This window comes from Myotis yumanensis, unplaced genomic scaffold, assembly GCF_028538775.1.
Source record: "Myotis yumanensis isolate MYYU_CA2020_CCGP unplaced genomic scaffold, mMyoYum1.0.hap1 SCAF_11, whole genome shotgun sequence".
Lineage (NCBI taxonomy): Eukaryota > Metazoa > Chordata > Mammalia > Chiroptera > Vespertilionidae > Myotis > Myotis yumanensis.
In genome coordinates, this window is record NW_027223762.1 from 57477275 (window position 1) to 57493023 (window position 15749).

Consider the following 15749-nt stretch of genomic DNA (forward strand, 5'->3'; position numbering starts at 1 on the left):
CGGCCTGCGGACTGAAAGGTCCCAGGTTCGATTCCGGTCAAGGGCATGTACCTGGGTTGCAGGCACATCCCCAGTGGGAGATGTGCAGGAGGCAGCTGATTGATGTTTCTCTCTCATCGATGCTTCTAACTCTCTATCTCCCTTCCTTCCTCTCTGTAAAAAATCAATAAAACATATTTTAAAAAATTAGTGGAACAACAAATTGATCTTTCACCCTCTCTCCCCATTTTTCTCAGTCTCTAAAGTCAGTATGTTTAACTTATTCACCCAATCAGTCCACACAGATGTGAACACCAGCACAGCCCAGGGGCCCCGTGGTGACCAGAAGCCAGGGTTCTCATGAGGGCAGAGCAGGACATGACTGAGGTGACACAGGGGAGGTGCTGCTGTCAGTGTAACTGGTGCGGAACTGGGGTGAGCTACACAACCATCCACGAGGAATGATGACGTCAGTGTGCTCCCTGAAACTAAAACCGAAGTGACCAGGAGAAGCTCTGGACCTGGACGAGCCCCTGTGGACTCTGCACCCTCCAGCCAGGTGTTGAGGTGGGGCTATTTTAGATTCAGGTGGTTGAGGAGCCAGATTGCTCTCAGGTGTCAAGGCTGGGAGCCATGGTGGCAGCTGGGCAGGTGGGTGTGTGCAGGCAAAAGCCCAGAGCAGTTGCCAGCAGAGCTGGTGCTGGGTCCTTTTGTGTGGATCTGAGGCTCTCTCTAGTCCAAACCCAGGCTGGTGGCCACTCAGTCCCATGGTTAGTGTGAAATGGACTAAGCTCTGCTGCAGGGGTGACTGTGGGATCTGACTAGGAGTTGGCATTTCCTCCAAGAAAATTTATGATCAAGGAAGGTGCAAACTATTACCTATAATAAGTGCTTCCACCATTGAGCTGCCCAGGGAGGGAGTGGGCGACCTCTGCACAGGCTGATTATCTGCCCAGCAGGAGGGTTGCTGGCTGCTGAGCCAAGTGAGCCTCTGGTGGGTTGGGGTGTCTTCAAGTTTAGAGACTAAAGGAGGTGGTAGATATTTATAAAACTGCTAAGAGAAAATGACCCTGATCTGTCCTTAATACGTAAACATCCACCCAGACGTGGCCAGTGTGCACAATGGTAAGAGCATCATCCCACACACCTGAAGGGGGTGCGTTAGATTCCAAGTCTTGGGCATGTACCTGGGTTGCAGGTTGGATCCCTGGCCCCCATTGGGGTACATGGTGGAAGCATGCAGTTGATGTGTCTCTCTCACATCAATGTTTCTCTCTCTTTCCCTACCCATCCCCTACCTTCTCTGTGAAAATCATAGAAAAATATCCAAATATGAGGATCTATATCATAAAAGGCCTGTGGTCATAATGCTGTAATGGCGTCACGACCAAATGGGAAGCAGCTCTCGTGGTGGGCAGGGAAGGGCAAGAGCTACTAGCCTTGGAGAGCTAAGAGCAGCAATGGGCGGGGTGGCCAGCTGAGGCTGGAGGAAGCGAGCTACTTGTACATGATTTCATGTGCACTCGGCCTCTAGTTAACAGTAAAAGGGAACTCCCCCCCCCCCCCACTGCGCTGAGATAGGTCATCTGCCTGCACAGCCCACCCTTACTCATTCTTCTCTGTCTTTGCCTAGGATATTCCCACTGCCTTTGGGACATGGTCTGTCCTTTCCAGGGGTTGGCAAAGCAGAACCTGAGAAAAGGCCCTGGTAGGAATTTGGGTTCTGTGTCTGCCTGAGAGGAGATGGCCAGGGCTCTTCTGTCTCCACCCAGAGGTCTCTCCAGGCTGCTCTTCCCCATCCCCAAGTCACCTGACCCACTGCAGCTGCACCTCCTTCTGTATCTGGGGGCGCCTCCTGATTCTTTGGTTCCCCGGATCGGTTCATCTTTGGGAAGTCCTGCCTACAGCCATCCCACACACACCCCTGAGCCCCACTATAATTGTTTGAGTCTCTGTTTTTGCATTTTTGGGATAATTTCCCACTTTGATTTAATTAAAAATAAAGCCTCCCCTCCTTAGCCTCAGAACAGTATGCGAAGTTATGAATGAGGCTGTGACAGTTACAAGCACAGGGACACCTGTGTCTCAGTCATTGAGAAGCACTGTTGAGACTGAGACCTGGGGTGAGAGGAAAATCTGGAACCTTTCACATGGTGCACCTGCAGTTAAGTTGGCATTTCCCTACGTGGAGGTGCGCGGTCTCTGACCGAAGGTGCACTCAGGGAGAACAGGTGACTGAATTGCTTTAAAAGACCTGAGGCTGCTCCATAGGGCCTCTGTCATGTCACTTGAAAACCGCAGGCGTAGAGAAGATGGGAAATGGGAGTGGGGTTCATCTGGCAGGACAAGAACACGGCCCCATTCTGGGGACTAGGAGCCATGGAGAGACTCTGCAAGGCAGGCCCACCACCCAGGAGACCCTGAGTCACGTGTTGTGGGTTTGAGCCTGGCTTCTCTCGCTGAGCATGTTGTCAGGTTGGCCATGTTGCAGTGTGAATGACCTGCGTGTGGACACATCTGCTGGCTATTTGCTTCCCAGTGGGTGGGCTATTGTGTGGTTCTCAAAAAGAGACACAAAACTCAAAACCTCTTTTATTTAAAAAGAAAAACATATGGAGAATCTTTTAGGTTAAAACAATAACAACAACAACAGAAAACCCTAAAGTATTCTCAAGGCTGCCTCAGGAGAAGATGTCAATCCTTCCACAGAGAGAGATGACTTCACATCTGCAGGAGGCCAGTCGAACTAAACCCCACCTCGGCCCATTACTCCTTCCCTCTGTGGCTCTTCCTGTGGGCCTTCTTAGATCGATTTGAGTGGCACCTGCATCTGTGACTATGGTGATGACCTGGGGACTTGGAGCAGGAGGTGTGTGGTCTATCTCAGGACCTGCAGTGGTGACTTCTTAGACTCCTACACTGATACCTCTCTGGGACACGAGGGGAAGGGTTCCTTCTTTTGAGACTGGGTCTCTGCCTACTGGGATCCCAGTACCCACTTCTTCTGTACCGCAGGCTGGGAGAGCGATGGGGCTAGTCCAAGTTCCGGTAGCTTCTCCCCCGGTGATGGAGTGATGGTATCCTCTCCAACCTCACATCCTTTTCTTCCTGCTGTTCAGTGGACTTGACATCATCCATGTCCTGGTCCAGAGCACTAGCTGCAATTGCTCAGCTCCCTCGAGCACATAGTGTTTCCGTTGCCAGGCCAGAATGACATCACGGACTCTCACTTTGAAGAAGTTTATCAATGAACTCATCTACATGCATCAGTTCAAACTTTGCATTTCAGTTCTGGCTCCTAATTATTCTGTTGACATTGCCAGAGGCTCCAAGTACTTTTAGGAATCAATTGCATTGCCTGTCAGCCTCATGGAAAGTGCTCCCAACATGCAGGCAAACGGAAGTCTTCATTTCTTATAAACTCAACAATGATGTCCTTCTCCGCCTGAATCTGAAGCCGTTTCAAGGTCAATCACAGAAAGGGAGACACTACCCACAAACCTTAATGCCATGACTTTATGGACCACAAGTCTGGGGGTCAGTCCAAAGGACTCCTCTCTCCAGTGCAGGACTCATAGATTCGAGTCCGAATGATCTTCACCTGATATGGAGGGAGGTGCCATGGATGCTCTGATCCTCCGTCACTATGAGGTTCACCATTTTTAGAGCCTGTTGCCCTTATTGCGTGCCTTCATTAGCGGCTTCTTGGATATGCCCTGACTGAGGATCAGACCCACAACATGGACCTATCTGGATGACCCTCTAGCCACAGAGCTATGGGACCAGGGCTTGAATGAGTTCGCAGTGTCCTCCTTCTTATTTATCTCCTCTCAAAGGCACATACTCTGCTCCTCCCTTCTCCCCCACCGTGACCCCACCCCAGGTGAGTCCTGCTGATCTATAACCTACTCACATAGCACCAGCATTTCCCCACCCCAGCAGCGTGTGTCTTTGTGCAGAACCAGATTTCTCTTACATTTTATGAGGTTGAGTTTCTCACCCATTGCCTGTATCGCTCCCAGGCTTTGTTTACAGTCCTTGGAAAGACCTCATCCCTGTGTTGATTTTGGGTGCAGTTATGGAACTGGTGAGTGGGGTAGGGGTTAGTGTTGGGGTGAAGTCAAAAGAAAAGGGAGAAAAGGGGAGGGGAGGAATAAATGTGAACAGAAGGAGACTTTATCCTTTGATCTCGCAGTATGCATTGAGATGATGGTACACTGCGTGTTCATAATGTTTCCTTGAAATGTACATATGAAGCCAGACAACCGAGGGGTCCAGGCTGCCTGTCCTACTTGAGCCAAGAAAGCACAGACAGGGTGAAATCATATATGAGCATTTATTCCAATAATGCCGGTGGTATGGGAGAGCAGCAGGTCACACAGGAAGTTCTGCTCTGTACCCACTCTCCCATAAGCCAGCAGGCTGTACAGGGAACAAGGACAAAGTTTCCATGGGGAAGTGGGCAAAAGGAGTAAGGATGGGTATAATGGTCACAGATTACAGGCAATGTGGGCAGTGTGGGCTGGGGGGTTGCAAAGGGCAGGGGGAATCCAGGACTCCATTGTTTCCTTTCCTCAACAAGGTTGTTAATCTTTCCATGATAGTGGGCAGCTCCCACATGGGGAGGATGGCAGCATTTCCGGTGAGCTCCCAGGTCCCGCATGTAACTCCCAGCCAGGTTAGAATGTGCTTTCTTAAATCAGAACAAACAATTATGGGTAATAGAGCATGAGTAATGTTTCTTATAATTATTTCTTATACATAATAAGTAGTCCCAAATATTCTATTTCTGCCACTGACATGTACACTTGCCAAACCTGTAACTTTAGTCTGTGTGTGAATGGGGTTCCACACAATGATTCTTATTCATTTATTTGATTTATCTATTTTATTTTAAAACCTGTATGGTTTTATTAACTGACGGTCTCCCCAGTTAATTCAATTTGAAAAAAAAAAGAGAGGGAGACAGAAAAAGATATAATGATTCGTGAGGTGTCCTGTTAATACTCACTTGCTTTTAAAGTCCCAGCCCCCAAATTTGTCTAGGACCTTCTCAGAGGTCCAGGATGGCTCCTCCCACAAAAATCCATTTGAGAGGGACTAAGGCACACCAGCCTGCTGGCGACTATCAAATTGTTTCACCTCCAAGTGGGCTGGCAGGGCCCCTGTTCTGATCAGTGCCTTATGCAGATGTTCCAAGAGCCCCTTCTGCTGCCAACGTCACCCTGTGCAGCCTCCCAGGTGGCCAGCGACTGGATCTGACCAGAGGGCATGCTGCCGGGCACTCACACCAATTCCTGTGGTGAGAGATGGTACCCCCAAGGGGACACCGGAGGGTTGGAAGAGCAGGGACAGGTGTGGCTCAGCCTGTGGTGGGCAGGGGCAGGGAAGAACACATTGTCTTCTCCATCACCGCTTGGCAGATTGCCTATGCAGCTGCCTGTGGCCAGGGTGCACAGTCTCAAAGGGAAACACACAGACACCTCAGGCACAGAAACACACGGAACACCCCCGCCTAAGATGGGCACTCAGGTGCAGGGCTTATGGCCAGGCTCACGGAGACCAACACTGTAGACACAGGTAACAACTTGAGGGGAACGCACACACAAACACACAGATAAGAACACACTCGGCCACCCAGACAGTGCAACAGGGCAATCCCACAAACACAACAGACACAAATAAACACACCAGAACCAACATACGTGGAAACATAAAAAGGACACAAAGAGGACACACACACACACACACACACACACACACATCAGAAACACCGAAAGGGGTAGCAAATTCACACATACAACCAACACGCCCACATGCAAATAAACACTCCTCAAATCCCGAGTCATACTAATTCACTGACTTGAAGGAAACATTAAGAATTAAGGTGCTGCCCTGGCCAGATGGTTCAGTTGGTTGGAGCATCATTTAATTTACTCCCCGGACCCTCAGAAAAAATTGAGGGTTCAATCTTGGTAAGGGGCTATACCTCGGTTGAGGAATCCATACCTGCTCGGGGCTCATAAGGGAGGCAACTGATCAATGTCTCCTCTCATTTTGATGTTTCAATTTTTTTGTCTCCCTTTCTCTCTCTCTAAAATCAATGACCATATCCTCAGATTAAGATGCAAAATGTATTAACTTGAGTTTTCAAGCCCAATCCCTAGGTGCCTGCTCCTCAGCCTCTGGTCAGGTTCAGAGCAGGGCCAATTGGGGAGTTGGGGCGCCGCTCCCTGTCATGCACAGAGCAGGGTGGATCGGGAGGTCTCGATGCCACCCCTGGTCACACTCAGGGTAGGGCTGATCGGGGGGTTGGGGTGCAGCCCCCAGTCACACTCAGAGCAGGGCCAAGCAGGAGGTTGTGGCGCCACCCCGTCACACACAGAGCAGGGCCCATCCCGGAGTTGGCGTGCCACCTCCTGTCACGCACAGAGAAGGGCCGATCAGGGGGTTGGGGAGCTCCCCCCTGTCACACACAGATCCGAGAGTTGGGGCACTGCCCCCTGACACACTCAGGGCAGGGCCGATCCAGCAGTTGGGGTGCTGCCTCCTGTCAGGCACAGAGCAGGGCTGATCTGGGGGTTGGGATGCTGCCCCCTGTCAGGAAAAAGCAGGACCAATCTAGGGGTTGTGGCGCTGCCCCTTGTCATGCTGCTCCAGGGGCAGGGAGGCCTCTCGGCTCCGCTGATCCCAGGACCCTAAAGCCTTGTTGGCTCCGCTGATCCCGGGGACTTGAGGCCTCGTGACTCGTTAATCCCGGGGCGGTGAGGCCTCACTGCTCAGCGGCTTCAGGGCTGTTTGGTTTCGCTCCACTGCTTGGAGCCTGCATATGCAAATTAACCGCCATCTTTGTTGGCAGTTAATTTGCATATCGTCCTGATTAGCCCATGGGAAGCATAGTAGAGGTATGGTTAATTACACTTTTTGTCTTTTATTAAATAGGATATTTCCATGTGTTCCAGCTTGCTTTCTGGGGATTTTTCATTGTCTTTCTTGTCATCCTCATTGCTGTGGCTTTCCATGGTATTTGCTGTCCTTTTTGCTTACGCATTTATCTCTGAAGAGGTCTTCCTATTATTTTCCAGTAGAAGGCCCTGAATCGTAAGACTTTATACCTCTGTGGTCCCCCAATCTTGAACTTCTGTTGCTTCTGTAAGACAGCTGGGCTGCTTGTGGGTGCAGTTTGTTTTGCTCTTACCTTGACCTCTGACCTCCGTGGGGGTCCACCCCAACCACCCCTCCTGGAGATCAGTCACAGAGGGAAACAGTGATTCTACTGCAACAGCTCTAGGTTTACAGATAACATGCTCCTGGATCCGACTCCAAGGGCAAGAGGCAAGTTTCAGGAGTCCAAGGGGGTGCAGGGCTCTGTGGTTCTGTTTCTTTGTCTGACACACCACCCTCGGCCCAACAGTGGAGAGCTGCACAGCAGAACCCCATGAAAGTGCTCTATCAGGCATCTGCTGGCACAATCAGATTGCATCCTCGACACTCTCTCTTTGAGGTGCTCCCCCCGCCACCCCTACCATCCTGTGGCTCTCTGTTCTTCCCAGCCAAAGGGCTAAGCCACAAGTTCCCGGCTGCAGGGCTGCATCTAAGAGCCATCTACCCATTTATTCCCGTTGCCCACCTTTATATGTTTTAGTGTGTGCATCTCTCAGGCGTGCATCTGTGTTGAGCAGGGATTTCTTTGTTGAATTATAGCTGATTAACTTGTTGAAGTTCCTGAGAGGAAAAGGTGCACTCTCACGCTGCCATTCCTCTGCCATCACCTCTGGTGAGGTGTCTTGAAGATGAGGGAAGAAGCTGAAGGTCAGGCACCTAACGTGAGTGACTGGGCAGGCAATAGACTAGTGGAGATGGAAGCGGGGCTGTCCTCACTGAACATGTCCTATGTGGTAGCAGGAAGCTGGTTATGTCAACCTTCCCTCGGGGAGGGTGGTGCGATCTGGGCGTCCTGAGAGGGTAGAGGGGCTGGAACTACAGAAGAGCTGCTGTCCCACAGAGAGTATAAAGTGACAAGAACAAGCCAGCAGTAAATGTGAGTGGGAGGGAAGTGGGACGTGCAGCAAGCACCCACCATCTACTGCCCAGTGGCAGCCCTTTGTGCCTGTGGCCTTCCTGTCTTACAGGACTGAAGGCTCCCTGAGGGTGGGAGCCATTTCTTATCTCTCGGTCTCCTGTGTCTAGGCTGGTACTGTAGACATTATAGCTGCTCACAAATACTTGTTGAATGGAACCCAGTGGTGCTGGGTTATTGTGTAAGCCACTGCATCTTTTTAGGCTTCTGTTTCCTTTTCCCAAAATGGGGGAAATCACAAGGCTGTTGTGAAGGCCGGGCAAGAGGGCAGATGGGAAAGCTCTATAAACTGTAAAAGATTTTGCAAACACAAAGTGTAAGAAAAGTCACTACATTGGATCTGTGGCTTTAACTACAAGTCCCTGAAACTCTGTCCCAGCCAGAACCATTTGGTTGTGGAGCATCCCAGTATGACACAGGAGCGGGAGGTGGGGGTAGGGGCATTAGGAAGCCCTGGCACAGCCCCGAGTCCTGGCAGCACAGGGCAGGAGATAGGCACCCAGCTCCATCACACTCTGCAGGGAGGAGCAGGCCTGGCTGTGGTGAGGATGAAAGAAAACCCTCACTTCAGAAGGCTCCCTAAGCAGCTGGTGCCTGCAGAGTGGGATCCTCTGCGCCAGGAGGACCCATAGGCCGGCCTGCCCCTGCCCTGCTCTGTCCTGGCCACCTTCTGGGGGAAGGGAAGAGACTACCCGCAATGAGCGCTGTGGGGGCTGGCCCTCCACGGTCCCAGCACGGACTCCTCCTCACCATGGCCTTAGCCGCCCCAGAGCCCAGGCTGCCTCCAGGCTTCCAGCAGCCACATGGTGCAGGTAAACACCAGCAGAAGCTCCCTCCCCTGTGGACACAGCATCCTCCACAGGCACCAATGCTGACTTTGGTCTGGGCAGGACTTCCAGGTAGAGAGCAGTGCTCTGAGAGGGGTGGGGTGGCGCCCTCTGCTGGCGGGAAGGCAGCAGTGCTGGAAAAGGCTCAGCAGCCTCAGTGTGTCTCCTCTCAGAACACTGGTCCCTTGACTTGGTGGTGAGTGCAGGGATATGTCTCACTTCGTACAGGAGATCCCTACCGGTTATGGCCAAGAGGCCTCTTCAGGACCTGCCACCGAAGGAACCCTGCTCGTCAGCAGGGCGTGAACCTTTTCACACTTGGGATCGTTTACCTGGTTGCCCATCTACCCATAGGAAAATATGTCGAGTTATTCCTGTGTGTGTTCACCAGTAGTTATGGGGCATTTCATACTCAGCTTGCTGCTCTGAGACTTGTGTTTCCCCTCAACCCTGGGCCTCTGTCTCCTGCGTGTGGCCTGTGATACGTCTCCTGGGGGTGTTCTACAGTGTCCTCCAACCCATGCCTAGGGGAATAGTGACCGCGACCTTATTTGAGATAGGGCCTTGGCAGATGTAATCAAGTTCAGAGGAGGGCTTGAATTGGGTGGGCCTTACCTGCAGTGACAGGTGTTTTTCTAAGAGGGAATTTGGACTCACTCACAGGCCATGAGACTGGGACTCAGGGGTGGGTGGGGGGATGGGTCTCCAAGCCATGGACCAAAGATAGCTGGCCGCCACCAGCAGCTGGGGTGAACCTCGACCGATTTTCTCTTGCAGCCCCAGAAGGAGCCCACCCTGCCCGCACCTTGATTTCTGGGGATGAGTGTTTCACAGGCTGAGGTGGGAGCGCTGGAGGCTGGACGAGCTTCCCTGTGGCGAGCTCTGGTCACTGCCCACCTGCCTGGACCACAGTCTCCTAAGCTCCTGGAGACAAGCGCCAGAGGGGAAGGGACTCCCAGCCAATGCCCCCCGTCTAGGGGTTTTGAGCACGGGGAGGGGGTGCTTGTTGCACTGGCCTGCCCCTGCATCCCTGGGTACCTCCCACCCATGCCGACTGGTGGGCCATGGCTGACTTCTGCCCAGGGGCCTGGGGACCAGTGTACAGGGCTGTGCAAGGGAGAGGCAAGAGCACACACACTGCCCTTGGTGAGGATGGTGGGGCTGGTGCAACACAGGGTCAGGGAGAAAAGCCAGATGGCACGAGGCAGCCCCTAACTTCACCAGCAAGAAAACAGACCCAGAGAGGGAAATGGCTTTCCACAGACTCATTCTCTCAGAGTAGGTCACACCTGGAAGCCTGAGCACAGCCCACTGTTTCCTTCTGTCCCTCATTTCCCACCCAGTCGAGGGGGAAGCGGAGCTGACTGGGCGGACTGTACTCTGTCCTCAGTCCACCAGCTCAGGTGCCTGGTGAGGGCTTTGTCCGTGGCCACAAGGGAGAGAAATGAGTGCAGACCAGCCCCACTCAAAGCCCTTGCAGCCACCTAGACCCTTCTCTTGATCTGGGAAAGGGGGTGGTGGGAGGGAACGAGTGATGCTGGCCAGGGGAACTCAAGGCTGAGGCTATGCAGGGGATGGCCACCCACCACTTTTCCCTTCAGGCTGCCCCCCAGCTGAGCAGCATGCCAGCTGGGCTTCCCTTTGATGACACAACCAGTACTTTCCCACAACAAGGGGGATGGGCAGAGCCCCTGGAGGCCCAGTTCTGACCCTGCTCTGGTGACTGCCACCTTCTGCCAGCACCTCCCAGGCTGGAGCCACCGAGTGCATGTGTTACAGAAGACCGGAGAAGAACCAAGCAACACTTAGAGAGATGGAGTTACATTTATTATTACTCGCGGGCCCAGAGAAAAATGTCTCTAGAATTCTGGGAGAACTCACACAGGAAGTTTCCTGTATTTGTACCTTTTTACCCTCTTTGTCTCCCAAATATGGGGTTTTCTGGTCCCCTTTGCGAGTTCTTAAAGAGCCCCTATGTGCTGGGTCTTTGAGACCTCAACCAAAGGCTTGGCCTGGTGCCAGCACTGATAACTTTGTCTGGGGAAGATGGATACTTCATTCCCCATTGGTTTTATGTACATGAGTCAAATCATTGGCTCTTTTGGGTCATTGTTGGGGAGGGAGTTATATTGACCCCTGAGGACTATAAGCTTAATAGAATTAATTCTCTGCCAAATAAAGTCAGTGGGCTTGCTTATAAGATAAGGGCTTGGAATGAGGGCCAGGAATAATCTTTAGAGGGTCTGAAGAGTCCTGGACTCTCTATTTCCATGGCTGTCTTAAGCCGGGTGTGATGAAGACATTTCAGGATCCCGTCGACCTTGATTGCCGTGGGGGTGGTCCTTTTCATGTAGGAGTCAGTCCTTGATGGCAAATTTCTTTATCTAAACAGAGTCACCAGGTTGGAAGGGATGGACCAGATCAGAAGTTGATACAGGCAGAGCATCTTGAACATGCTTCTGGACTGCTTCCTGGGTGGACGGTAAAGCCTGTAAGAAGTCGAGTAAAGATTGGTTATGGATTTCAGCTTTTCTAGATTGGGCAGGTCAGTGGCTGAAAGAGTCACTAGAATCTGTAGAGGCCCCACTGGTTTTAGGGCAGCCTCCCAGGCCACTTTGTCTGTGGCACGGTTCCCTCTTGCTTCTGTGGAGTCTCCTTACCTTGTAAATAGCATTATGTACATGAGCCATTGCAAATGTGTACCTGCTATCAGTATAAATTGTTACTGAGTTTTCTTTTGCCCACCGGAGTGCCTGAAACTGGGTGACGAGCATTTGACATCCAGCGCTCCAGTGTGTTCTGGAGTAAAGCCTGGACTGCATGTGAGGCATTAGTTCCTACCCTATGGTTAACGTATTTGCTTTTTTGATAAGCATAGCTGTGGCTGTTACTGCCCGGAGGTAAGTAGGTCATCCAAATGTAAAGGGGTCAAGTCTTTTGGACAAATAGGCTACTGGTCTTTTCTAGGGGCTGAGACTTTGGGTGAGTAACTCTTTGGCTATGCCCCTTGTCTTACATACCTAGAGGTGGAAATACTTAGTTACATCTGGTAGTGCTAGTTGGTCTATCATCCTTGCTCTGCTCATGTCTGTCTAACTGTCCAATATATGACTTCAAGGATCCTGGCTCTGAATTATTTTAGGGAAAATGGACATTGAAATTTTTCTGTAATTACTTCCTGCTGAGGTGGGTCAGAGGATGTCTCAGAGTCAAGAGATCCTTTCTGTCTGTCACAGGGATGATGAGGCCTGGGCACAGAAGGAGGTGGGCTTGTGACCTGGCAGAGATAAACTGTAATAAATGGTCCCGTGGAAGGGAAAGAAACCATTTTAGTTTGAATAACCTCTATAGAAATTTAATTTTTCTCCTTAAAATTACCTCTATGTTTATCAAAAGAGCCAAATCAAGACAACTTTTCTATTGTATTTAGTTTGGCCTGATTGTTTATATAAACACAACAAGAATGGTAACTGACTACCTTTGCCAGAATTTCATGATTGAATCTTGGTGTGCCCCATAGGGAAGGAAGCCAAGCCATCCAGCTGCCATCAGGCCCGCCTGCAGTATCTGCTGAGTTAGGTGAATCCCTCACCTGCAGCAACTCTACCTGAGCCCACACCCTAGGCTTTAAGGCCCATCTCAGTAGCCCTCCTACTCATCGAGGCCCAGAGTGTGTGGGGGTTCCGCAGGGATGCAGAGGCATCCTTATTGCTCCCATTCTACTGTGACCAACCACCAGTGATGGTAGGGCATGGGCCTGATGCTCCAGCGCCAGCCATTTTCAGGGCTCCCAAGCAGGATACCAGGCTTTTCCTGTGGCACTCTTATTGGCTTTAAGTCTTTAGAGTTCAGACAGGGCTCTTTAAAACATGATACTCTAGTCAAAATTTCTGGTCAATAAAACCACTATTGGAAACCGCTCTTATTGAATGTATGCAAAGAAATGTACTGCCATGATTTATTAAGCATTGCTAAATTTCGGAGGAAGTAGGTAAGGAGAAAAATATACTGACCTGCTTTAAGATCTTCTGATTTTCCTTGCCAGTCCTTTTCATGGACTCTTCAGAGTAAGATAATTGTCTTCAAATGGCAAGAAGAAATTTACAATGTGTCTATATTTAAATAGATAGTAACAGCTGTCCCTTTAGTAGGGCTCCCTCTACTTGACTTGTCCTTAAACTACATATGGTTTCTGGAATGGGTGTCTCACCCTCTCAGAACAGACTAAGGAAGCTTTATTCCTTTACAGGGTCTCACATGTAACAGGACCTCACAGGGTCTGTAATTCCTGTAACAGAGGTCTAGTATTCACCACTTCACTACTTCCCCCTGTTCCAAACAGGCCTCCCCCACTTTCCTAAAGTTGAGGTTTGTGCCACCCCTGACATGGGCATGGTCACACAGGCCTGCAAGACAGTATACAGGCTCACAACTGTCTCTCAATAGAGACCAAAACCTGGTGGTTGTTCTTCTTTGTCCATGATGAAGTATAACTTTGGCACTGCGGCCACTTCTGACAGCTAAATCTTTTGCTACTAAACATGACCCATGGTAGGGCTATACAAACATCTTAGGGAGGTGACCTTCTATTTTTGACCTTCTCACACAAAGCAAAACTGTCCTTGTCTCATTGGAGTCATCTCCATGAAGACACAGGCATTATCTAAGTCTAGTATACAGTTTTCTGCAGGCTACTGTCAGGGCTGTGTATGGTGGCCAGTTCCTTTTTTTTTTCTAGCCACCAACACAGTCTGTACAATTTCCCTAAAATGTATTCTGGCACAGGAGGAAGTTGTTTGCTATACACAGGCAGCTTAACCCCTATACAACTGGGCTTGGGCCTCTGTCTAGCAAACTGCAGTTTATAAGTTCAATGCACAGCCTCCGGTTCTCCTAACCAAAGGGATCTTGGCCAGTCCTTAAGTCAGATTACTCCTGTCTTGGAGAATCTCAAAGTCCTGAAGGCTCCCCAGTTGAGGGAGAGTGTCTTTCCTTTGCCCTTTGACTTTAAGCTGCCAGTCCAAAACAGCCAGAGTTGCAGTTAGAAACAGCTTTGCGTATTGTAAAGCGCTCCTGTGGCAGTGGCTTGGGTATTAGGCCCCTTTTCTTCCCACCAGTGCCCTTTGTGGCAGATCAGCAACCAGGCCTCTCCCAAGGGAGTGCACTGGAAGGGGATATCAGCCCCACCTCTTCCAGCAGCAACAGGTACTGAACCCTTTCAGTACGTTTGCAAACAGGGAGCTTTCACTAGCTTTATCTGCTGCTTTCACAGACTCTGGGCTTGCTGCTCTATACCTGAGGCTGAAGGAAAGATAGTAGCAGTCACTGGCTTCTGCTTTAACTGCTGTAGCCAGCAAGCCAAAGGCCTAAGTCTTGTATTGCTTGTTGTAAAACACTCATTACTCCCTGGGTGGCAGCGGGGAAGCTATAGTGTCAGGTAAATGTCTGCTGTCCCCCACTTTTCTTGCTGCTGCTGCTTCTTGCAGGGCCACTGCAGGTATCTCGGGCATCCAGCCCCCCACCCCCTTCTCCCCATCTTTCACCTGACTCTCCAGGGCTGAGTCTGCCTAGCAACCAGTTCTAAATCACCAGGGCGGCTGTGCACTTTAGCTTCCTTTCTCCTCTGCTTGGCTCCTGGGAGTTTAGGGTTTTTGTTTTTTTTATATTTTAAAATGTATTAGAATTCTTTATTCTTATAAACCACAATCCCTTAATGATTTCCAAAAGTGAACAGTCAGCATTTTTAGATTAATATTTGTGACTTTCAAGTATATTGCATTGGTCTAATTTAGTATTGGAAGGGTTAAAGAGAATAAACCAGGGCAGAGAAAGATTAATTGTGCTTGCAGAAAACTTGCGACCTTGAATCTAGTGAAGTTCTGATAAGACACCTAGTAGACTACAGACCAGACCCCTACGCCAGCAGAGTGGTCTTCAGCCAGTAAAAGTCAACAAAAACCTATCTCTCCCTGCTTCATAATTAACTGCTGACACCTCCTCCCACCCTGTCCCCCAAGCCCAGGGCCCGTTGCTTGTCTCCCTTTCCTATTGTGAGTCAGAGGAAGACAATTCCTACAGAGGGGAGAAATAGAAACAGTGGGAGTTTTGGAGCAAACCACAGACTACTAGTGTAGTAGTCCTCCCTCCTGGAGGCTGGGGTCCAACCTGTGGAGAAAAATGACTCTTAGTCAACCTAGAAAGATAGCAGATGAGGACAAGGGGGTGTAGGGAGATTTCTTGCAACTGAAAGCCTGGAGGGCCTCCTGAATGAAAACATCTTTAATCCAGTTATAGATGCTTTCAGAATCAGGATGAGGGAGGAAGGGAAAGACCAGGTTATGTCCTCTATGAGGATCCTAATAAATAACTGAAAACGGCAAGTCAAACAAAACACACAAACATGAAGACAACAGATTGCACAAGACACAACCAGGGTCAATGGGGTCCATAGAAAATTAATAATAACTTCAGCCTTAGTTCTGCCTCAGGTGGCTCATGTTGGACTATGATGTCACAGACAGGGACAAGGCCCTTAAATCTCTCTGCCCTGCGGAGCTATAAGCCTGCCTCTGGAAGTCTCTGTCCACCAAAAGAGATAAGGAAAGCCATAAATAACAAGTTCTTTGTTTTTTTGAAGTTTACTACTTTGTTGCAAATAGTTAACTTGAAAACACTTCTCTCTTGCTTTTCTTAGAAGCAATCTCAGAACCAAGTGATATTGGAACCTAGCTGGCCTGTGTTTTAGCCTTTAAATGTACCCCAGAACTTCAAAATTTCAATTTAATACAGCAAATTCACAACTCAGGGAAGTGCAACTGATAGACAGAAATTTTTATTAGCTAAATGGGCTGATTCCCTCTGTG

At 50.0% G+C, this 15749-nt stretch overlaps 1 pseudogene; it reads right to left on the reverse strand.

The window, feature by feature from the left end:
* Positions 1 to 2745: 2745 nt before the first annotated feature.
* LOC139019270 (pre-mRNA-splicing factor 38A pseudogene) lies at positions 2746 to 3639 on the reverse strand (annotated as a pseudogene).
* Between the last annotated feature and the right edge of the window lie 12110 nt (positions 3640 to 15749).